Raw genomic sequence first — 24,266 nt, forward strand, 5'->3', positions numbered from 1 at the left:
ATTCAGGTCCCCAGCTATAAGGAACTTTCCCGGCATCCGTAATAGCGTTCTGGCGTCGTCGAGGTCGAGTAGGCGACGAGGGCTGCGGTACACCGCAACAAATGTCACAGGTCCAGTCCTTGTTTCCACTACGATCGCTGTTGCTTCGATGGTCCTTGTGGTAGGCGCCTGCACTTCGTAATGTTTGATGGAGCGACGTATGTAGATGGCAGTGCCACCCCCATGGGTAAGGCGGTCCGTGCGATGGCAGCAGTAATTGGCCACGTTGCTTCTGATCCCCGGTTTAAGAAAAGTCTCATTGACAAGACAGATGTCGATATTATGATCACTGAGGAATTGCTGGAGTTCTGCGACGTCATGAGTGAGATTGTCTGCATTGTACTCGAGGATACGAAGGTCGTCGAGAGGAAGGTGTCTAGGCATGGTGGACGTTGCCTTCTCTGAGTGCCTGGATGGCTCTGCTGACCGACACTTCAACAGTGGCGGTGATGGTGGCTGGTAGTTGGGCCAGCGTCTTGGTGACCTCTGCCAGTGACGCCGCGATGGTCGTCAAAAGTGTAAATAGGTCCTTCAGCTCAGTCTGTGATGTTGATGGTGCTGGATGAGTCGGCTGGCTTGAAGGTGGCGGTGCTGCTGGTCCTGGTAGGGCAGTCGACGTGATCGAGGGTGGTTGTGTCTGCTTCATGGCATCCGTAGCAGTCTGCTGCGAGTGAAGTCGAGCTGCCCTCCGCTCTATCAGCGAGGGCCACGCTTTGGTCACAGCAGGCGTCGGGGGTGCTGGTGGTGGCAGTTGCTGCCAGCGTCTGTGGTTCCTGGGAGGCCTCGGCGGAGCAGGTGGAAGACCTCGCTGACGTCGGCTCTCTTCTTTGTGTTTAACACAGGTGCGGTAGTTAGCTGGGTGGTTACCGCCACAAAGGCCACAGGTAGCGGGTTGTTCGCGGCTCCTGGTGCATTGTCGGCTGTCGTGGTTCCCGCCGCACTTGACGCAGAGCCAAGGCATGGTGCAGAGGCGGGCAACGTGGCGGAAGCCCTGACACCGGAAACATTGAACCGGCCCCCTTGACTTCCTGAGCTTCTCAACTTTGATGTCCAAGTCATACAGCCTGGTCAGCTCAAATATTTTCCTGTGAGCTGGCGTGTCGGGCAGGACAACGACTCTGTGTCCCGTCTTTTCATTAGTGCCCGGCATGCGATGGTGGTCAACGACTGAAGCTGCAAACCCTGCATCTTCAAGGGCGATTTTTAATTCATCATTCGGCAGCGACGGCGGAATGCGTCTGATGAGCGTCTTCAAAGTTGGAGGGCGAACAGCTTGGAACGTGTACATCGGGACGCCCCTCCTCCCAAGCTCGTCGTGGACTTTCACATAGTCATCGATTGAGTTCAGTTGCAACTTCAGCGTGTCGCCGTTTCCGGCTTGACGCACGGTGAACGGCTGTGTACACGTGGAATGGAGCCAGTTTCTGAAGTCCGTATATGATTCCTTGTAGACTAGCACAATCGGCGGGATTCGTCGCTGTGGACCAGGCGGCGGTGCGCGGCTTCCTGCATTCTGGCCCGGCGATGGCGGAGCGTCGTCCTGTTGCTGGTGCGATGCGTTGGCAGCATGCTGTTGCTCTTCCCTCTGATTCTGCTGCTCGGCGAGGGAACGGCCAGCTTCTTCTAGGGTCGCCCCCTCCCCCTGCAGAGGCTGGTAGCGGTTGCTCACGTCCAGCTCTCGCGCTACAACCGTAAGGTTTTTCGCGCGGGCTTGTTTCTTCGGCGGCGGCTGCTTGAAGCCCTCTGTAGTTGTGTCACGGCGCGTTGCGTGACGCTCTAAAGATCGGTCTCGTCGGCTCCTTTCCACTCTGTCGTCCTCCGCTGTAGCGGCACTCGAATCCGAACCGTATTCCATATCAGCGTCCATGTATGTCTCCGCGGTCGAGGTACTACTTCTTCCCTGTCCCGCGGGTTGAGTCGTCATAGATGCGCCGGCTGATGGCGGGGCGGCCGGCGCGGTTGCGGTTGCCGCATCGTTCGCGAAGCGCGCGAGCGCACTCTCCACGTCTGTTCGCTGCGACATCTCAGTCGCGACGCACATACACACGGCTGCTGAGTTAACGGCACGCTAACATTACCCGACAGTAAGTAACTGACAGGCAGTAGTTACTCTGGCAGTCGATAAAATATCGATATATTTTCCGGAAAATATAGGTATCAATTCACTAGATATATATCAGAACGGAATATCGATTGCCTATATTTTTATTTTTTTCACGATTTTCGGAAAATATATGAAGTTGTTCTTTTGAAATTGTAGTAGGACCTAATTTTACTTTCACTGTGTGAAAGAGTTACAACATTTTGAACTTTCTTCACGTCCAATGTTTCTATTTGATTGTGTGAAGCAAGTGTGTGGCACAAGAGAACAGAGATTGCACTGGGGATGGCGGTGTGAATCGATTATTTCCGATGTGAAGAAACAGCACACCAGTTGCGTTAAAAAACAATTTTTTCAGTCAACTAGGGCGCTATTTCTTCACTCCGCGGTTCTTCGAAGACTTGCTGAAAATGATGAACAAAAATGTAAATGATGAATTGGCTGTTGCGGTGGTGGGAGACGTGTGAGGGGGAAATACTGGCGTAATCGGTGCTCGGCGCTACCACAGAAACTGCAACGTTTAGCTTCAACACGTAATTTAGACACAACTGCTAGATCGCCGGCGTTTGCAGAAATGAGAAACAGAAGTCGACATGAAGAGTATTGGAAAATCCGATACGTGACGAAACAATGACGGACCAATCAGACGCCTTTCGTTGTGCCACTTACCTGCAGTTACCATTGTTGCAAAGTTCTTATCGCTAAGCTTGAACGTGCATAGTTTGCCTTTCAATTCTTGTGCTAAAGAGGACAGTCAGGCTGCTAGGTTGTTGATTTACAGAATATCTAATTAATAACCAATACTTAAACATACAGCCAGTTTTAGAGCTGTATGTTTAGAATGTGCAGCGGGTATTTTTATATTCAGGTACATAGATATTTTCTCCGGAGATATATCGATACTTATTTCTATTTATCGATAGCCGAAAACTTTAAGTATCGAAGTATCGGATTCCCATATTTTTTTTTAAAAACACCAACAGCCCTAGGAGCGACAGCTGCATCTCAGACGTTCGCACTTGTGCACATATTCCTAAAGTGTGTCGTACAACTAAGCGTATGGATCGCAATAAATTATCAGTGTGGCTGATGTTTTATAGGCGCTTTACGAAAAGTAGTAGTAGTAAGATGCAGTTGGTTCATCCTGTCAACATGAGAAGAGACGATGGACCTTCATTATACTTTTTGAGAACTTAAGAGTGGACGATGTTAAATTTTTCGATTAATTTACAGAGTGTTTCAAAAATGTCCGGTATATTTGAAACGGCAATACAAACTAAACGAGCAGCGATAGAAATACACCGTTTGTTGCAATATGCTTGGGACAACAGTACATTTTCAGGCAGACAAACTTTCGAAATTACAGTAGTTACAATTGTCAACAACAGATGGCCTGCGGTCTGGGAAACTCTATAGTACGATATTTTCCACATATTCACCATGCGTAGCAATAATATGGCGTAGTCTCTGAATGAAATTACCCGAAACCTTTGACAACGTGTCTGGCGGAATGGCTTCACATGCAGCTGAGATGTACTGCTTCAGCTGTTCAATTGTTTCTGGATTCTGGCGGTACACCTGGTCTTTCAAGTGTCCCCACAGAAAGAAGTCACAGGGGTTCATGTCTGGCGAATAGGGAGGTCAGTCCACGCCGCCTCCTGTATGTTTCGGATATCCCAAAGCAATCACACGATCATCGAAATATTCATTCAGGGAATTAAAGACGTCGGCCGTGCGACGTGGCCGGGCACCATCTTGCATAAACCACGAGGTGTTCGCAGTGTCGTCTAAGGCAGTTTGTACCGCCACAAATTCACGAAGAATGTCCAGATAGCGTGATGCAGTAATCGTTTCGGATCTGAAAAATGGGCCAATGATTCCTTTGGAAGAAATGGCGGCCCAGACCAGTACTTTTTGAGGATGCAGTGTCAATGGAACTGCAATGGGGCTTTTCGGTTCCCCATATGCGCCAGTTCTGTTTATTGACGAAATCGTCCAGGTAAAAATAAGCTTCGTCAGTAAACCAAATGCTGCCCACATGCATATCGCCGTCATCAGTCCTGTGCACTATATCGTTAGCGAATGTCTCTCGTGTAGACATGGTAGCGGCGCTAAGGGGTTGCCGCGTTTGAATTTTGTATGGATAGAGGTGTAAACTCTGGCGCACGAGACGATACGTGGACTTTGGCGTCATTTGGACCGCAGCTGCAACGCGGTGAACGGAAACCCAAGGCCGCTGTTGGATCACCTGCTTGCACTAGCTGCGCGTTGCCCTCTGTGGTTGCCGTACGCGGTCACCCTACCTTTCCAGCACGTTCATCCGTCACGTTCCCAGTCCGTTGAAATTTTTCAAACAGATCCTTTATTGTATCGCTTTTCGGTCCTTTGGTTACATTAAACCTCCGTTGAAAACTTCGTTTTGTTGCAACAACACTGTGTTCTAGGTGGTGGAATTCCAACACCAGAAAAATCCTCTGTTCTAAGGAATAAACCATGTTGTCCACAGCACACTTGCACGTTGTGAACAGCACACGCTTACAGCAGAAAGACGACGTACAGAATGGTGCACCCACAGACTGCGTTGTCTTCTATATCTTTCACGTCACTTGCAGCGCCATCTGTTGTTGAAAATTGTAACTACTGTAATTTCGAAAGTTTGTCCGCCTGAAAATGTGCTGTTGTCCCAAGCATATTGCAACAAACGGTGTATTTCTATCGCTGCTCGTTTAGTTTTTATTGCCGTTTCAAATATACCGGTCATTTTTGAAACACCCTGTAGTAGTAGTAGTAGTAGTAGTAGTAGTAGTAGTATGCAAACGTTTGACAATCTACATGTACGATTAAAGGATTCACTCCAGTGCTGCAACACATTCTTCAGAGAATGCAGCCAACTTAAAATCAGGAGAGTAAAAAGAGAAAAATTATTTTTTTTTCTTAATTTTTACTTCTGTTTGAAAGGACTTCAATAATATGTATTTGAAATATATTTAAGAACTAAAGACAATTAAAACACAATATTGTGATAGGCAAAAGTATAAAATGCAGAATTAAGTTTAAGAAGAAAATTTAAATATTTCGTTTGCAAAGTGAATGGACCAAGTGATGTGGTTTTGGAGCGGTATGACACAGCAGGTGATGAGGAAAACACTCCTGTGAAGTCTTGGTAACGGGGTTGCAGAGTATGGGCTGGCGACTGTGTACTGAATGGTATCCATGAGACGCGCTAGGATAAAAAGCCACACTTGCTTTTACTGATGCTTTTTGCGTTTTGTAATTTCAGAAAAAAATTGTAACACACACTGTTGAAATTCCACCACTTCGTCTTCCAAACCGTCTTGGCACAGAATTAGCCCACTGATGAACAGTGTATGGCGATGTAGCGTTTGGTTCAGTCCCTAATTAGTTCTGTCCTCATAAAAACTTTGTCCCACAAAAAAGATCGATTACATACTAATGTAGTTTGTACTGCCACGTATATTTCAACCATGTACAAAAATGGCACAAACAAGTGTAACTTACACAAAAGAACACACAAGTAGGGTAGGCTGCAGTCACAGTGGCTCCGATATCGGTGGACCGCCGATGTCCGACATCGACCGGGAGACGTCCGATCTTTTCAAATCAGTGCGCCACTACGTGCTTGATCGCATTTTAGCCGATCTTCTCTCTCGAATATACACGGATGACAATGGGCGAAATTCACAACCGGTAGTCCGGAAAGGACAGAAGGAGCACTCCCGTGAAGACTTCCTCCAGCCAAACAACGCCTGAGTCTTCATCTAACTGGAAATCCTCGAAGAAGTCCACCAAAGGCTAATGGTCTTCTCCTTTGTCACCTCGAATTCCCTGTTCGATTGTGTCATCTGGTACCTTAGCCCGGCCAGCCTCCGTGTTACCATGGCACATCAACAACCGTTTTTCAGCGTTGGTCTCCACAGACCAACCGCACAAGCAAGCTGATGTTTCTGTGGACCCCACGGAGCAGGATCCTCCTGCTTCTGTGTCCTGTAGTAGCACCTCCAATGGGGTGTTCGCTGTCTTCAGTCCCACAGAGGATTTATGGCTGTTTTTAGCACTGCAGCATCCCCCTGTACTCTATTTTCAGGAAACGAAATTGTGCCATCAGGACCTGCTTTGATCTTTTACATTTCTTCCTGGTCCTTTCAGAGAGGTGCCCTCTTGGCTGACGCACTTAACCAACTTAAACTCTTCTGCCTTAACACTGGAGCACCCACTTTCTTTTTCGACTCCTTGCACACCTTTTCCCATTTGGATCTCTCCTCGTGCACTGCCCAGCATGCCCCTTGTCTTGAGTGGTCCATTCTTTCTGACACCAACTCGAATGACTATTTCCCGTATGCTATTCGTTTGCTGACTCCTACCCCATCCTCGTGCATGCCTAAATGGCAGGAAGGCTGGCTGGCTGGCTGGCTGTTTTACTTCTCCGGCGACCATCAAAGAACGAGATTTCCCCAGTTGTGATGACTAGGTGGAATATCTCGCAAACTTTATCTTTACTGGTGCAGAATGTTCAATGCCCCGCACTTCCTCTTTACCATGCCATGCCCAGCCCCTTGATGGACAAATGTATGTTGTGATGCAATTCGCGCACATAAAAGTGCTCACCATTACACATTTTTAACTGCCGCTCTGTGCAGCCAAACTGCATTCATTATAAACATATGTGCGAAGTGTCATTGTGTTATTGGAGATAGCAAAAGAGTTTGCCAGATTTCATTCACTAGTTCTTTTAACAGTTCAACAAATTCCTTTGCGTGTGGCTCAATCTCTGACAGCTATCTGGAACCAAGATCCTTTCCCCAATTTCCGGCCTGATAGTAGCTGAGGATATCATAGTGGACCCTCTACCACCTTGGGCTGCCATTTTGCAAAAGTTTCTTCCCACTATCATCCTGCCTTCCTCCATCGGAAACGATCGAAGGCAGCTCAAACGATACCCTTCTCTTAATCGTGAGTGCTACAATGCCGCCGTTACTATGAGGGAGTTGGATTATACTCTCAGTTCATCCTAGTCCTCCGTCCCAGGGCCAGACGCCATCTACATTCAGATGTTACAACATCTTTCTCTTGCGGGCAAGCACTTTCTGCTTAACACATACAACTGCATCTGGGCAGAGGGCACATTTCCTGATGCTGGCGTGAAGCCACCGTCATACCCATACCTAAGTGTGGTAAGAACAAAAACCTTCCTTCTAGCTACCACCCCATCTCTCTTAGCAGCTGTGTTTGCAAGGTGATGGAACGTATGATTCATGCTAGTGTGGTGGCTTGAATCTCGCCATTTACTAACGAATGTGCAGTGTGGATTTCGAGTGCGGCGTTCTGCAGTTGACCATATCGTTACTTGTCCACCCATGTCATGAATGGTTTTCTGTGGAAATCCCAGATGTGATCTTTTTCGATTTGGAGAAGGCCTAAGACACCTGCTGGAAAACTGGTATATTCTGTACTCTTTATACGTGGGGTTTCCATAGGTGCCTGCCTGGGTTACTTCAGGCATATTTACAAGACAGAGTTTTCAAGGTGCATGTAGGTTCTGCCTTGTCAGACACCTTTATCCAGGAAAATGGTGTACCTTAGGGTTCTGTCCTGAGTGTCGTCTTCTTCACTATCGCCATTAACCCTATAATGGCCTGTCTCCCACATGGCATATCTGGCTCCCTTTTTGTTGACGATTTTCTCATCTATTGCAGTTCTCCATAGACATGTCTCACTTAGCAGTGTCTTCAGTGCTGTATTGATCTTTACTCCTGCAGCATCGACAGTGGCTTTCGCTTTTCCACGGACAAAACCATCTGTATGAATTTCTGGTGGCACAAATGGTTTCTCCCACCATGTCTCCATCTTGGGCCTGCTGCCGTTTTGTTCATTGAAACTACGAAATTTCTGGAGATCATGCTTGATAGGAAACACTCTTGGTCCTCCCATGTATCTCACCAAGCAGCCTGCTGTATGCAGTCCCTCAATGTCCTGTGTGTCCTCAATGGTACTTCCTGGGGTGCTGATCGAACCACCCTCCTCCGTTTGTACCGGTCCGTTGTCCATTTGAAACTCAACTTTGGGTGCATTGTTTGTCTGCACGCCCATCCCTCTTACGCTGTCTTAACACTGTCTACCATTGTGGAATCCATTTGATCCCAGGTGTCTTTTACACTAGCCCGGTTGAGAGTCTGTATGCTGAAGCTGCTGAACTACCATTGCCTTCCCTCCGTGACTTTCTCCTCAGCAAGTATGCATGCCATTTGCCTGCCATGCGTGGCCACCCTTCCTATGCCTCCTCCCCTGATGATTTCTTTGATCGTGAGTATGGGTCTTGTTCCTCTTCTCGGTTACCTCACGGAGTCCAGTTTCGGCACTTTGTACGGCAGTTTAACTTCACACTACTTGCAACTTTTCCGGTGGGTGTGAACCCTTCACCACCTTGGCTTTGTGAAGCAGCCCATGTTAACCTTGGTCTTCATTTGCTTCCTAAGGAAACTACTACAGCCTCGGTCTATCGCCTTCAGTTTCACAACCTTTGCATGGAACTTCGCAATAGTACCTTTGTATACACTGATAGCTCCCGGACTGCCGGTGGGGTGGGGTGGGGTGTGACTTCGTCACTGGCACCCGTGTCTTTCGATATCGGCTTCCGGCACACTCGTCAGTATTTACGCTCGAGCTATTCGCTCTGTATCAGGCCAGAGAGTACATCTGGCGACACAGATGTTTTTTACTTTTTATCCGCCATGGCAATATGGTGAAGGCCATATAATTTTTAGTTTTCGACCTCTGTTTCTGTATGGTGCCTTTTTCCACATGCCTGGTTTTAGCTATCTTCTGTCAATGGGACTGATGTATAGTTGTTTAACTTCTCTCTGTGTTTTTGTTCTATAGTTCTGACTTTGGCACGTATGACCCCAGTTGTTTTTTTGCACCCTAAAACAGAACAGATTTAGCTCTGAGGTCGTGAAATCGCCCAGTGTCATGGTAGCATCGCTGTCCCCTCGTCCAGCTATGCAACAAGCCATCAAACTCTTGCCTCATGGGGCAAAGTCACCAGCTACACAACCAGCAGGGGGGAAAATAACAGTAGGAATACTCCTGTGAAGATTTCTTACGTTTCTCCGGCCAACGTGAGTCTTTGCCTGCAAACGGGAAAGCCTCAAAGAGGTCCATCAAAGGTAAATGGTCTTCTCCTTCACTGACTAAAAGATCCTTTCCAGTGGTGTCACCACATGATACGTTTACCATGCCGGCCTCCATGTCTTGAGTGTGCACCAAAAATCATTTCTCTGCGTTGGACTTTGCAGGTTGACAGCACAAGAAAGCCGATGCTTCTGTGGACCTCATGGAGCAGGATCCTCCTGCCTCTGTGGCCTGTAGCAATGAATCTTCGCAGGCTGGCTCTCAGCAGCTGCTGAGGTGACATCCCTTCATTTTTTTCCATCATGGCTCTCCTCCAATGGAACGTTCACAGGCTTCGATCCAACAAAGAGGATTTATGGTTGCTTTTAGAATTGCAGCGTCCATTTGTACTCTACCTTCAAGAAACGAAATTGCGTCCTTACAACCACTTTGAGCTTTCACATTGCTTCCCGGTCCATTATTTTGCCCTTCCCCCACCTCCCCCCCCCCCCCCCCCCCCACCCACGCTGAGGTTGGCATTATGTCTGATGGGGGAGTCATGCTGCTCATCCAAGATGATGATTGTAGTGAGCCCATCTCCCTGGCTACTCGTCTTCAAGCTGTTGCAATTCATATTTTCCTTCTTAATTTGAGCTTTTCCCTTTGTACTATTTATATCCCTCTGTCATTCTATGTTACTAGGACAGACTTCCTCCAGCTTACTGGGCATCCACCTCACCCATTTCTGCTGCTCAGTGACTAAGCTGAGTCATCCCTTTGGTGTTCTCCTAGAACCTGTAAGAGAGGTGCCCCCTTGGCTGACCTTAATCAGCTTAAGCTCTCCTGCCTGCTTTCTGACACCTTGCACCCATTTGGACCTATCCTCCTGCACCGCCCACCGTCTCCAGATTGCTCATTGTTTCAAGTGGTCCGTTCTTTCTGACACCTATCCAAGCGACCATTTCCCATGTGCTATCCATTTGCTGACTCCTACCCCATGTGCGTGCACACCCAAATGGCAGCTTACTAAGGCCAACTGGTGGCTTTTCTCCTTCCTGGCAACCTTCGAAGAACAAGATTTCCACAGATGTGGTGACCAGCTGGAATATCTTACTAATGTTATCCTTACAGCTGCAGAACATTCCATTCCTCACATTTCATCTTCACCACACCGTGTCCCAGTCCCTTGGTGGACTGAGGCATGCCTTGATGCTATTCGCATGTGGAGACGAGCTGTCCACATTTTTAACCATCATCCTGTGATGGCAAACTGCATTCATTATAAACAGATGCTTGCACAGTGTTGCAAAAAGGTAGCTGGATTTCATTCACTAGCTCAAACAGTTCCACCCCCTCCACTGTCATGTGGGCCAACCTCTGACGGCTCCCTGGGACCAGGATCCATTCCCCAATTTCTGACCTGACAGTGTCAGACAATGTCATCGTGGACCCTGTAGCTATCTCAAACACCTTGGGACGCCACTTTACGGAAATTTCAAGCTATTCCCACTATAACCCTTCCTTCCTCCTTCAGTTCCCAAGTTATGTGAATATCATAGGGAATGAATTGGCTGACCGTTTGGCTGGAGCAATTACTCACTCAACATTTGCTTTGATGATCCCAGGTACTGTTTTATAGGTACAAACAAGACGTCTCCTCACTTGGAGATTAAACATCTGGTGAGCTGCTCTATTTAGCAATATGAAAGAGACTATAGCTATTTGTACTCGGCCTTCTGTACCTCCTGGAAGGAACTCACCATTATATAGTGTCAACCTCATCAGTCATACCAGATTAACTGATAGTTTTATTTTATGCGATGCGCCAAACACACATTCTGGTTGCAGAGCTTCACAGACAGTAGCTCACCTGATGATATACCTATTCTTTCTGTCTTTCCATGTTAAATATGGTCTTTAAGATTCTTTACTTGTAATATTGGCAGATGACTTGTGGACAGATGAACTCTCTTTTCCTGGTTAGTGATTTTCATATACACACACGTCTTAAACTACTTTCAGGCCGGTTGGTGTTGTGCTGTATCTGGAAGACCTTTGACTACTTCCTCTGCCAGCTGCCTTTGTTAATTCCTTTTAGATGCAGTTAGCCTCTCTTGTGCCACACCTAATTTTGTTTTAGGGATAGCACTCCACTGAATAATAAGCACTGTTCCTTTTGTTAACACTGACTATAATGGATAAGGAGTGGACAGCTGTGGGGGAGATGGTGTCCATTACATGCAGAGCCTCGGCTAACACTCATTGGCCCCACCTACATACTGACCTGTTTATTTCTCCCACCTTCTGTTATTATTGTTGGTCTAGCTGCTGTCCATTATATTTTTATCCTTTCTATATTTACTATTACGAGTCTTCTGCCTAGAAATCATTCTTCACTTTGTAACTCTTCACCCTTAATTGGCTTGGCAGGGGTCAGTTCACATGGGTTTTCCCTACCTACAGGTGAGTCCAGGGAGTCACCTCGTCTGCTCTGACATGTAGCAACCCAACGTACCTACTTTTACTTCTCTTTAAATTATATCTCAGTTCTGCCAGAAACATTGCTTTCAGTCTTAATTTTACCACTCATACATATTTTCTAATTCAATCAAATTTCAAACTCAAGATGCGCACATTCTTGACTGAGCCACTGATCTCACTGTTTCGTCCCTTAACCAACCAACCAACCAGTTCCATTGTGGCACTCACCATTTGCTCAGGATTGTTTGTCAATAAGAGGCAGAGTATGGTATGACAGTCATTTACAATTTGTATGGGCTCCTTAAGTAATTTCTCAAAATATTGTCAGAAAAATCAGTTAGTGCAGTTTCGGATGATATTTTATGCCTAGTGCCAACTTTAAACAGTTATTTCCTTCAGCATATCAAGGATAGTTTAAAGCTACCATCATCTGTAATTGTGAGGTGGGTACCTATCTCAGATTTTGTGGGCATTACCTTGCATTCTTCATTATTTCAAGAGAGTCGGCATTTAGTTATGTTCTTACATTGTGCTGTGCCTTTCAGTGATGAAAACTGGTCAGTAAAATCAGTAGAGCTCAATAGTTTCCAAATTGGTGAGTTTTACAGATCAAAATATAAATCAGTTTTATACTTTTAAAAAAATGTGACATGAAAAAGATTTTCGGCCAGTTGTGTAACATTTTGTGGCAGATGGGTTGAAAAATAAGAAAATTGCCCTTAAGAATGCTCTGACTCATAACTCTGTTAATACCCTTGTTCACCAGAAAATGATTCTTGATCTCTACAATGTGAATGTTACTGAGGTATCCAAAGTTACTGAAAACTTGAAATCTGATAGGGCTCAAGAGGAGTCAAAAGTTTTCAGTGTTACAGAGGATTAAGAGAGCAATGTAAAGTGAAACTGAGTTCTTCACGACTACATTTGCGTTCAACGTGTCTTGGATGTTGCAATGATGGCGTAATTTCGTCTCTTGGAGCTACACTGTCAGTTCAGCTTTATTCTGCTAGACAAGCTGTTTCAAGGACAGTACTCGAAAATGATTGGAGGGAACTTAGTTGTGAAGATGTCAAAGGAACCTTTGAGGTAATGTTTCCTGGAAGTGTTTCTTCTGAGTTTGCCCTTGAAAGACAAAGACATGATTTTTAGTATGTGGTGCTTTTACCTGCATATTTTAAAATATAGTTGCTGGATGATATTGGAGAAGCAACTTCCTTTCTTTATTTTTATGAAACTGAATGCAGCTGATTCTAAATAAATGATTGTTACATGACATCTACAGATTTTCTTCATTGGTTAAGCCACTGCTAGTGATATTTACTCAGTTAAATGAAGCCTTCGATAATGCCAAACTTTCTCAGTCAAAGTTAACAAAACAATTACGATTCTCAGATCCTGTTAGGAACAAAAAATTTGAATAATGGTGGCACATGCAACATACTCATCGAGTATGTATTCCAATGAGACATCAGTTTGAGACATTGACCTGTATGGCTGAAATTAGATTGAGCTGGAGAGACACTTCCAGATCAACGGCGATTACGGACCACAAACCACTTGTTTCATCCATCAACGTCGCTTCCCGACAAGGCTGCACACCGCCTCCAGTGTTGGGATCTTTACTTGTCTCGTTTCAATTATGAGATTCATTTCCGGCCGATGGCTCAACATGCGAATGCTGATGCCCTACTCGCCTTCCCATGGGTCCTGATCTGGCATTCGATAGGGACAAACACGAACTTTTGTGTTTCCACCTGAACGTTGCCGAGCAGCGGATTGTGGACGGGTTCCCCATCACCGGGGAGGGGCTGGCAGCTGCTAGGGGTTCTGATCCTACCCTCTCCAGGGTTTTACGCTGTATTCAGAAGGGTTGGCCAGATCGTACGTCCGCTAATTGCAGAACTACTACGCTTTGCGATACCGCCTTGCGGCTAGGAATGGTGTTATCCTCCTTTCCACAGACAATGCTTCGCCACGTGTTGTTGTACCTGCGTCTTATCGTGCGTCGGTGTTGCGCCTCCTTCAACAAGGGCACTGGGGTGTCTCTCGCACAAAATCCCTGGCGCGCCGTGATATGTACTGGCTTGGTATAGACTCTGAAATCGCACACATGGTCGCTGCCAGCGGCCCTTGTGCGTCACAGGCCGCCGCCCCAAAGTCACCTTTGTCACCGTGGCCTTCGTCTGAGAAGCCGTGGGACCCTATTCATGCTGACTTCGCGGGACCTTTTTTAGGTACTTATTGGCTACTCGTAATTGACTCCTACCATCGCGGCAACCACAAATGCTCTAACTCGCATTTTCTCTTTGGAAGGCCTTCCCTCTACTCTTGTTACTGATAATGGTCCGCAATTTGCCTCTTCTGATTTTGCGGATTTTTGTGCCCGTCACTGTGGCGTCATGCGTTCCATCCACAGTCAAACGGTGAGGCTGAACGACTAGTCCGCACATTTAAGGCTCAGATGAGGAAACTCCTTATGTTGCTGCTGATGCGCTTCTCCAATTTCTGGCTTCTTACCGTTTCACCCCCATGGGCGACCACAGCCCGGCTGAGGTCTTACATGGCCGACAGTCCCGAACTCTACTTCATCTTCTGCGGCGTTCCACCTCACTGCCGCAGGTGCCTTCGCTTGGCTGGTTCATTGCTGGCGACCTTGTAATGGGTACAGGTATATGACAGACGGCCAAAATGGAGTCCTGGCCGCATCTTCCGACACCGTGGCCGATGCCTGTATGAAATCCAGACGGACACGGGTGTTGCAGTGTGTCATTCGGACCAACTTCGGCCTCGTGTGCCAGCAACACCTGTTCCGAATGCCGCTACACCACCTTCGGCTCTACCTGACGCTCGGAATCTTGGCATCTCTCATTATTCACAACGCAGCCCTCTCATCATCTCGGTACCAGCACAAGAGCGGACGCCACCAGGGGATGTGCCCATGCAGGAACCAGATGACCATCATCTGTCGGAGCAACTCTACTCGCCTCCTCCTCCTACGGACGCCGACACATCGCCCATGTGTTTTGTTATAACAACCGGACGTGCCGCAACGGGCAGATTGGTGCACGAGGCCCCAGCAGATTCGACCCCTACGTCTCCAGTGATCTCGACTCGGTATCCTCGGGGACACTTCCGTCCGTACGGGAAGCCGCCACCTCCTCGAGACTTTACGGACAGTCAAACAATACCTATGGACGTTAGCAATCTACAGGCCACCTCCATCAAGACCAGTGTAAAAAATTCGAAGGGGAAAGTGTTGTGACTCACCGATCTTTCAAAGTTACACGTGTCCTCTACATGCGGCGATGTCTGCCAACCATGCAGCAGCTGCGCCACCTAAGCGGCCAGCCAGCCAGCCAGCGGCCGCTTGACTTGGACTCGGTGCCGATTTGACTGTTACAGTGTACACTCGTCTTACCTTGTTTACGTGCTCTGTGGCTTACATGTATTGTCGTCCTACAGATATATTTGTTCAACTTGACATAACATGCTCTCTCACATATATTTGCAGTGTCTTAATTCAGGATGTTCTCCAACAATGAGAATCTCTTTTCTACATATGCACTGCCAAATAAACATGTAAGTGCAGCCTTCATAATTTTCATATCAATAGGTTATTTCTTTTCTCAAAAGGCTGATACTGTAAAAATCCACTGGGCTCTTGTCACTACCCGATTTTTGTTGTTCTAGTGTCAATAGTTTCTATTAATCAATAAGTGCACGTTCACTGTACTCAATAGGAAGAATTGCAGCTAATTTTGCTATGATTTTTGTATGATTCTTTGTCATGTCCTGAAAGGGAATGAGAACGACAACTAGATAAGCGGCAGAAGACCTCACTTTGAATGATGAGACTGAAAGAGGTTAACTGATGGTGGGCCACCTGCTGTAACCCCAACCCCAGCTGAAAAGGAAGCTTTGAGTGCTGCAGAGTATGGAACTCGGTAGGACTGCTCGTGAAACGGTGTAGAAATGTTGAACTACTGGTGTGAATTCATTGCTTGGAAGTACCCCAGGCACGCTCCCATAGTTACAAGTTCTTTCTACGATGAACTAACTCTGACTCCAAGTCCGACGTGCAACGTACTATGGCCAAAGCTAGAGAAATAAACTAAATCCTGCTCAGATGAGTGTCATGCAGACTAAATTATTTGCTCACTGCTTGTACTGTTCTCTAGGTCATGTGGTTAGTGCGCAATGCCATTCATATTTGGCCATTCTGGAATTTTCCTTATAAACGCCATACGCTACAGCACGAGTGGCTAGTCACGTAAGCTGCTGTTGCACATCATATCAAATACTGGTTCACCACTTCCACTGTTAGGACAGGTGCTCTGCTGCCTCTAAGCCAAGAACGTCTTCCTAAAATGAATTAATGATGGTCAGAAAATTCCTAACATTCGCAACAACTTTCTTCCACCCTTTTTAGAGGATGCAAACATTTAAGATAAAAACTAGTTTATCAGTGAAGTTACATGAGTAGAACTAGTCGATTATTGTTTACACTGATCATGTATACATATCCTGCAAACTGACTCATTGCTCATACTTTTGATAAGATTTGCTGAAATAATCTATGGGACATAATTAATAAAATAAGAATTATCCAAAGAAAACTTTTCCAAACTGTACACCAGCAGACACATGCTACTTTTTAGCTCTGATGGAAATACAGCATCTTTCTTGTGCACTTTCTCTAGTGCCAAAGATTGTTTTCCAATGGCAGGAAATACAGATCACAGAATGCTTCCAGACTTAATGGAGCAGCACTAACACAAAATCCATCCATGAATGTTCTGACTCATAAACACCGTGCCGTAATGACATTCACACACCACAACACCTTTACGTCGAAGCAGACAGGTGGAATCAGACGCTTCCATTGACCCCTCCTTCTACTCTGTAGATGAATATTGTGAAAGAGACTGATACATCAGCTTAGGTAAAAATTCTGCTATATTTCAGTTTTGACAGCACTGTGTTGCAACAGTCAAGATCGGGTATTCTGTGTATGATAAATTTATTATAAGTGCGTAACCGTGTTTTGTTCTATCAATTCTGTAAATATTGGCAGTTACTGTAATATATTCACATATTTTGACAGTCTCCTGACAAATGATGAGGATAATAATTATTATATTCAACTGTATTATGCTATACTTTCTGACATGTTATTTGTCATTCGCGATGGCCAGCGGCTATTTCCGAAGAAGTACGTAAATATTTGTTCGCTCCAGTAACTATCTTCTCTGAAATATCACTGGAGTCACTGTATCAGGAACACAGATACAGTTATTCCGTTACCAATTTCCAGGTTACCTGTAATGGTAGCCCGATAACTGCCAGAGAGCGAGAACTGTGAGCCAATAACGATAACTGCCAGAGGAAAATACCGATCTCTGACAGTTATTTCCATAGTCGCTCTAATTCCTTATGGTACCTCTCTTTATACTACCCGTCCAAGCTAAATTGACATATGAGGCGGTGGCGTAAGGGAACGACCGTACTTGTTAATACCTGTACTGCAGTTATCAGCCACCGCTCGGACATAAACTTTTATTTAATTGTTTGTGCTAAAAGTAACGAAGACGCACGATATAGTACACAGTTCTTATCAACAGATGGCGCGTAGTCTCACAGTTATTCCCATGGCCTATAGAACGCCTACCAAATGGTCTACCCTCTCCCTAGTTCCTAGCCAGATCTCCGATGAGTTGACGGGAAAGCGTAGTACGATCTTCGGTCAACAGATAGCGCGAGGCACTGTTGACATTGTACAGTTATTGAAATAACTGCCTGTATCAGAGGAAGGGTTATCGCAGTAACCGTTACTTCGCAGTAACCGGTTATTTCTATCAGTTACGTTATTTTTTGCCCCCTCTATTGGAGAGTAACATGCGGTGTTTGGTGGAATACGAATTTATACTTTGGTATAGAGGTGGCAAAAAATAACGTAACTGTTAGAAATAACCGGTTACTGAAATAACCGTTTCTCTGATACAGGCAGTTATTTCAATAACTGTCCAATGTCAACAGTGCCTCGTGCTATCTGTTGACCGAAGATCGTACTACGCTTTCCCGTCAACTCATCGGAGATCTGGCTAGGAACTAGGGAGAGGGTAGACCATTTGGTAGGCGTTCTATAGGCCATGGGAATAACTGTGAGACTGCGCGCCATCTGTTGATAAGAACTGTGTACTATATCATGCGCGTACGTTACTTTTAGCACAAACAATTAAATAAAGTTAATGTCCGAGCGGTGGCTGATAACTGCAGTACAGGCATTAACAAGTACGGTCGTTCCCTTACGCCACCGCCTCATATGTCAATTTAGCTTGGACGGGCTGTATAAAGAGAGGTACCATAAGGAATTAGAGCGACTATGGAAATAACTGTCAGAGATCGGTATTTTCCTCTGGCAGTTATCGTTATTGGCTCACAGTTCTCGCTCTCTGGCAGTTATCGGGCTACCATTACAGGTAACCTGGAAATTGGTAACGGAATAACTGTATCTGTGTTCCTGATACAGTGACTCCAGTGATATTTCAGAGACGATAGTTACTGGAGCGAACAAATATTTACGTACTTCTTCGGAAATAGCCGCTGGCCATCGCGAATGACAAATAACATGTCAGAAAGTATAACATAATACAGTTGAATATAATAATTATTATCCTCATCATTTGTCAGGAGATTGTCAAAATATGTGAATATATTACAGTAACTGCCAATATTTACAGAATTGATAGAATAAAACACAGTTACGCACTTTTAATAAATTTATCATACACAGAATACCCGATCTTGACTGTTGCAATAAAGTGCTGTCAAAACTGAAATATAGCAGAATTTTTACCTAAGCTGGTATATCAGTCTCTTTTATGATATTCATCTACAGAGTAGGAGGAGGGGTCAATGGAAGCGTCTGATTCCACCTGTCTGCTTCGACGTAAAGGTGTTGTGGCGTGTGAATGTCATTACGGCATGGTGTTTGAGTTGGTTTGTGCGTGCGTGTGTGTGTGTGTGGGGGGGGGGGGGGGGGGCTGCCCGATCTAGTTTGCAGTGTCGCAATTTGCTTGTGGTAATTAATTTTTTTTTCTAGCTGTGATGTTTTGTGTATTTATGGAGTATTGAATTTGATTTAATTTATGTAGGGATGATTAATTTGTGGACTTCTGGGATTGTGGTTTTATTTTTTGCAGTTGTAGGTGTTGGTTTTTTGGCATCAGTAGCTGTGGAGGACCTATATAGGTCACCGGAAATGTCCGATTACCATTTTCATAGTTGTATGTGTTATTGTTTTAGTATCGTCATTGGAGGTTGACCTATGTAGGTCAAGGGAAATGACCGATTCCAATTTTCGTACCTTTAGTTGTGGGTATTGGTTTTTTGGTATAGGCACCTATGGTTGACCTATATTGTTCAAGGGAAGTGTCCGGTTCCTGCAAATTTTTGTTGGTGTAGCAGAGTGCTGTTTTTTTTTTACTAGCTTGTCCTCACGCTAAAACCCCCAATTTCCCGCAGTTGTCCTGTTGGTTTGATTGTATTTTTGGTAGGAGATGTTATTGTATTATTTATATGTATGTTCGTGTTTGTTGCCACGTGTATGTAGTGACGTCATACACACTTAAAATAGCCATTTCCGGCATATTGATGACGGGTGGAATCAGACACTTCTGTAACAAACAGTCTTTCAAACACACTGTAAACGGTGCTTTATCTGAAACCAAGTTTTTAATGGTTGCTGACTTGCTGGCAGTTTATTGGAAATGCATGTTCCTGAATTTTGGACGCCTTTTGGACCAAGATAAGTGATTTTAGGTCTTTATGTAGCTTGCTGTTCCCATTTCTAGTACTGATATTATGTATTGAGCTATTGGTTGGAAATACTTACAACAAAATTTCATTAAGGAATAAATATACTAGGATGCGGTAGTTAGAATACAAAGTTCCTTGAACAGGTTCCTACATGATGTTCTTGAATTTATACCACAAACGATTTTTATTACATGCTTTTACATGCGAAAAACTTTTGCTATGTTTAATCAATTACCGCAGAATATGCTCCCTTATGAAATAATAGTGAAAAAATGTGGTATGCCCTTCCCAACTGAATTTATTAACGAGTTGTAGTACCAGAAATTTAACACTGTCAACCTTTTCGATCTGCATGTCTTCATATGTTATAAACATGCTGTAGCTGGAGAAATCGAGCAGTTTCCAAATCTCACATAAAACTTGGATTAGCGTACTCACACTTTCCCCACTAGGACTATCTTTTACAGCACAGGAGTAAACGAATCTGTCACATTACGTACACTTTTTGTTGTATTTCAAGGCTGTACACTTTATTCTATTATGTGAGCAGCACAAGAAATTAAGCTTCGAATTTAACCTACAGTACTCAGATTACATATTACTTCACACTTAAAAACGCACGTTGTTAACATTTTACTTAAACAGTGCTGTGGCGAAGTTTCGCGTACTTTGTCGCAGCTGCGAAGATAATATTTCTAATAGCGACCGATAACCTACAAACATATAATATGAAACACTAATAATCGTTCTAACATCAACTAAAATGTACCCGGAGTTAATAAGTTAAGGTTATGACACGATTCATACGACATTTCTGCCATTTCACACTACTCGCAGTTATACTGATAACTGAACTGATGGATTCCAACTATGTCGTTATTTAACTGTAGTCCCTCGGAGTATTCCGTATTCGCTAGCGAAAAATAACTTGGCAGTTATTAATAACCGTTAACAATAACGGTTATCAGAGAATAACTGGAACTGTGATGACGGTTACTCCAGAATAACCGTTTGACCCACCTCTACTTTGGTAATACGAAAATATGCATCGTACATATTGCTGCAAATCTAAGATCTTTCCAAAATGAATTTTTTTCTGTGTTTAGTTTTCTAAAGCGCCGGTAAATTTTACGCCCGTGTATAAAACCATAATCATTCAAAGGAATTATGTTATACAGTACCGAGAGAAAATATACTGTCAGTTAACAGTGAAAACGTATGTTTTCACCCGGAAGAAAGTGTATTTTTTCCGGGAAATCCGGGAAGCTTTTTTTTTCCTCGTCCGCGTGTTCACCCTGATCATACACCTTTAGCGTCATAAACAGCCAGCATTAGCCATCCCTGATATCGACCGACAAAGTGCAACAGGCATGAAACACATCCCACAGACTGACATATTTGTGTGCAACATTATGAATACACATTTGCATGCATCCAACATTATGGCGGTTACACCGGTTATTAATGTACCAGAATTTAACACTTGGAATGGCATTTCTCACACTTCCATTAACCTGTTATCTTCCAGTGTTATCACCTAAATATGTTAACTAGACAAATATATTCCTGGAAATTTTGTTACTCTACATTATTTCTTGATCTTGCGATTTTTTTCCCGTAATACCTTTGAAGATTACAAATGAAAGTTTCCCACGGGATATGTAGGAACACCACCATTGTTGCGAAGGGAAAGGGGGGGAAGGTATGATTTCTTAAAGGATCGTGGCTGCAATATGACTTCGTACCAGCTAATTGAAATATCCATAAATGGGGATTAAAACAGTTAGATGAAGTTCAGTTACTTGAAATATCACAGAATTCTTTCAGAAACTGTAATGTAATGATTCTGTTATGACATTCATATTGTAGCACAAACCTTAATTTGTCACGACTAATAAACTTCCCCGTGAATAAAACTGTGAAGCCTCTATAGTGTTGAATTTATGAACTGTCACTGGCTTTTCACTTTGCAAACTACTACGTGTTACTGAAGAAAATCCTTAACTATTGCATTGATAGCACTCCCCTTCTTTGGGTAGCCTAATCTCTTTATTGTACATTGTTGCTGTTGGTGTGGGCTTCTCTTGCTCCTGTGTAGTGCTGTTGGATCACTTTCAGAGATTATGAAGTGGAAACTAATATCTTCATTGTCTGATCATGGTGATAGAGATTCATTGATCACAAAAACATGGTAATGGCAAGGGGAAAGACCCCCCCCGGAGTTCATAACAAAAAAAAAGTGTTTTACTTCATGTGAACACCATCTCTGCAGGCGGTGGGAAAACGGGTGGTCTATCCATACGCAAGTGCGCGGAAAATGTTCCATTCAAGTTGTCTGCGCAGCTGTGATATGATGAGTATTAGCAGTCTCAGTGCACTGGACTAGTTTTACTAAAAGATAGCATCTGTGTAGTAGTTACTGGTTGCAGACCAATTTAAATTTGGCACTTTCCGTACTCTGTATGAAAGCCTGACAATATGTCACAAAGCATGTTAATTCTTTTCAATGTCAAAAGAAACATTTGAGAAGCTGTTTAAAATTTTGTGTTTTCATGTGTAATATGAAAACACAAATATGTGGAGTAGCATACTCCCCTCGTAAAATGTCTCCTGCACTGAGATGAGTGCAGAAAGTAAATTTACTTACTGGTATGTCAGTTTGCTGTGCAAAAATTATTTTCCTGTAACATAAGGGGAATGTATTTGAAATAACTTGCAATTGTTTTCTTTTAAGATAGCCACCATAAATGAAAATGATTTTTTTATACGAAAATGACAAAAAACAGCTCAGGATTTCTTTGGAAATTCAGAAGTCTTTGAACCGTTAGACCCAGTGGGATTCATAAGTTTCATGACTTCATATAGAAAATCTGCAGTATTTTCGTCAGATATGTCTACATTTGGAGCAGTTCACTTTAAAAATGGCATAATTCTGAATTGCCGTGTTCAGTTGAAGAGTCATTGATAGTATGATTTTACTATGCACGTAAGTTATTTTATCCCAACAGACTGGTCGTTTTCCACCAACTCAATTAATACTTCATGATCAATAATGAGTTCAGCACTCATCACGAAAACGCACTAGTACGAACAACAGCTCGGGCCCAACTGATGACTAACAGCAAATTCGCTGGCTCGTGGTCATGCACACACATTCAAACATGTCTCCTAACAGTACACCTTCGCGACAGTGTATCACTACCAACCATATAAATTAAACCTGCTGGAGGACATAGAGAAGTCTTGTTGTAGACAAGCGCCCTTATTGTGCCCAATTTTCAGGAGACTGCTTAATTGTGAGTCACCAAAGTAACAGTTCACAGTTAGAGAGACCTTGAAGCAGTCTTATTGTCAAAGCTCATGCTTTGAGGTGGCAGAAGATGGCCACAGCTAGAAACACAAAGCAGCTTGTTATTTTCGCCTGTCAAAGATACAAAACCGACTGGTTAAATGCAATTGTAAGGCTATTAGCTGGTTTGTTTCATTTGCCAGGTAGCACCGGTGATATGTGACCAGCAAGGTTCTCATAAACATCCTCTCAGTAATGAGAAACACATTTTTGCAAACTGTACTTTCGTCTTGTTGTTACTTAGACCAGGCAAGTTGACCTTTGATGACCTGCGACCCCAATTCACATAATGCTTCCTGTAACTCGCGGGCCGCCTAATCACAACGCGGCACCAATGCTCCTATTCAGAACTGTAGCATCTGTGGCGCTGACCATCGGGGTTCAGTTCCAGGTGGGACTCCTCACTGAAGACAGTTCTATCCTATTTAGTGAGATAGCAGGCCAAAAACGTGTCAGGAGATTCCCTGTACTCGTGATGGGGTACCAAATTGACTGTCACCCACCAAACAACCCAACAGTGATGGTGAAGGGTGCCGTTTCATTTCATAGCTGGACCCCCATTGGTTGTCATCCGCGGCACCCATGTAGCACAGCAGTACGTAGATGACATTCTGCACACCATTTTGTTGCCCTTCATAGCAAGCCATCACAGGCTTACATTTCATCAAGATAATACCCATCCATACACGGTGAGATTTTGTCTTTGTGCTTGGCAAACCCTACCTTGGCCAACAGGGTCTCTGGATCTCCCCAGTTGAGAACGGACTCATTATGGGCATGACCCCCCAACCAGCTTGGGACTTTGACAATCCCTTAGGTATATCCTTTACGAATTTCAACTGAATTGAGCATGGTTTAGCTAGAAGCTTCTTCCAGATTTTTTTCTCTTCACAATAAATGAACCTACAGTTAAATAAATACAAAATTAAGTCAATTAATAAAGACTGGAATGTGATTAATTTTTGCTGTTTCATGCCAAATACTACTACTTAATCATTGATTTCTAATAAAACACAAATTATTGTGCTAAAATTGTTATTTGACTAATTTTTGGTGTTGCTGGTAGACGGGTTCTGCTAATGATCAGTGGTAGTGTGGTAATGCATTAGCTGGAGGGGAGTGCGGGGGTGGGGGTTAATTTTAGAAACCAATCTGGACTCTCTCATTTTCCTCTGTCTACTGCACTACATCAGTAGTAGGATAATATCAGAATCTTTCCTATAACTGTACCTCAAACATGTAATTCCATTGCACGTGTGTTTTTACTGCCATCATCAGTTGATACCTGCTTTTTGCTGTTGCCCCTGTGTCTGTAACACACACTGAGCAAGGTTATATTCAGAATAATTG

General features: G+C 44.2%; 1 protein-coding gene across 2 annotated transcripts in view; it reads left to right on the top strand.

The window, feature by feature from the left end:
• LOC126299173 (spectrin alpha chain) overlaps window positions 1-24,266 on the top strand; it is a 124,164-nt gene that overhangs the window by 18,696 nt on the left and 81,202 nt on the right. The window lies entirely within an intron of this gene.

This window comes from Schistocerca gregaria, chromosome X, assembly GCF_023897955.1.
Source record: "Schistocerca gregaria isolate iqSchGreg1 chromosome X, iqSchGreg1.2, whole genome shotgun sequence".
Lineage (NCBI taxonomy): Eukaryota > Metazoa > Arthropoda > Insecta > Orthoptera > Acrididae > Schistocerca > Schistocerca gregaria.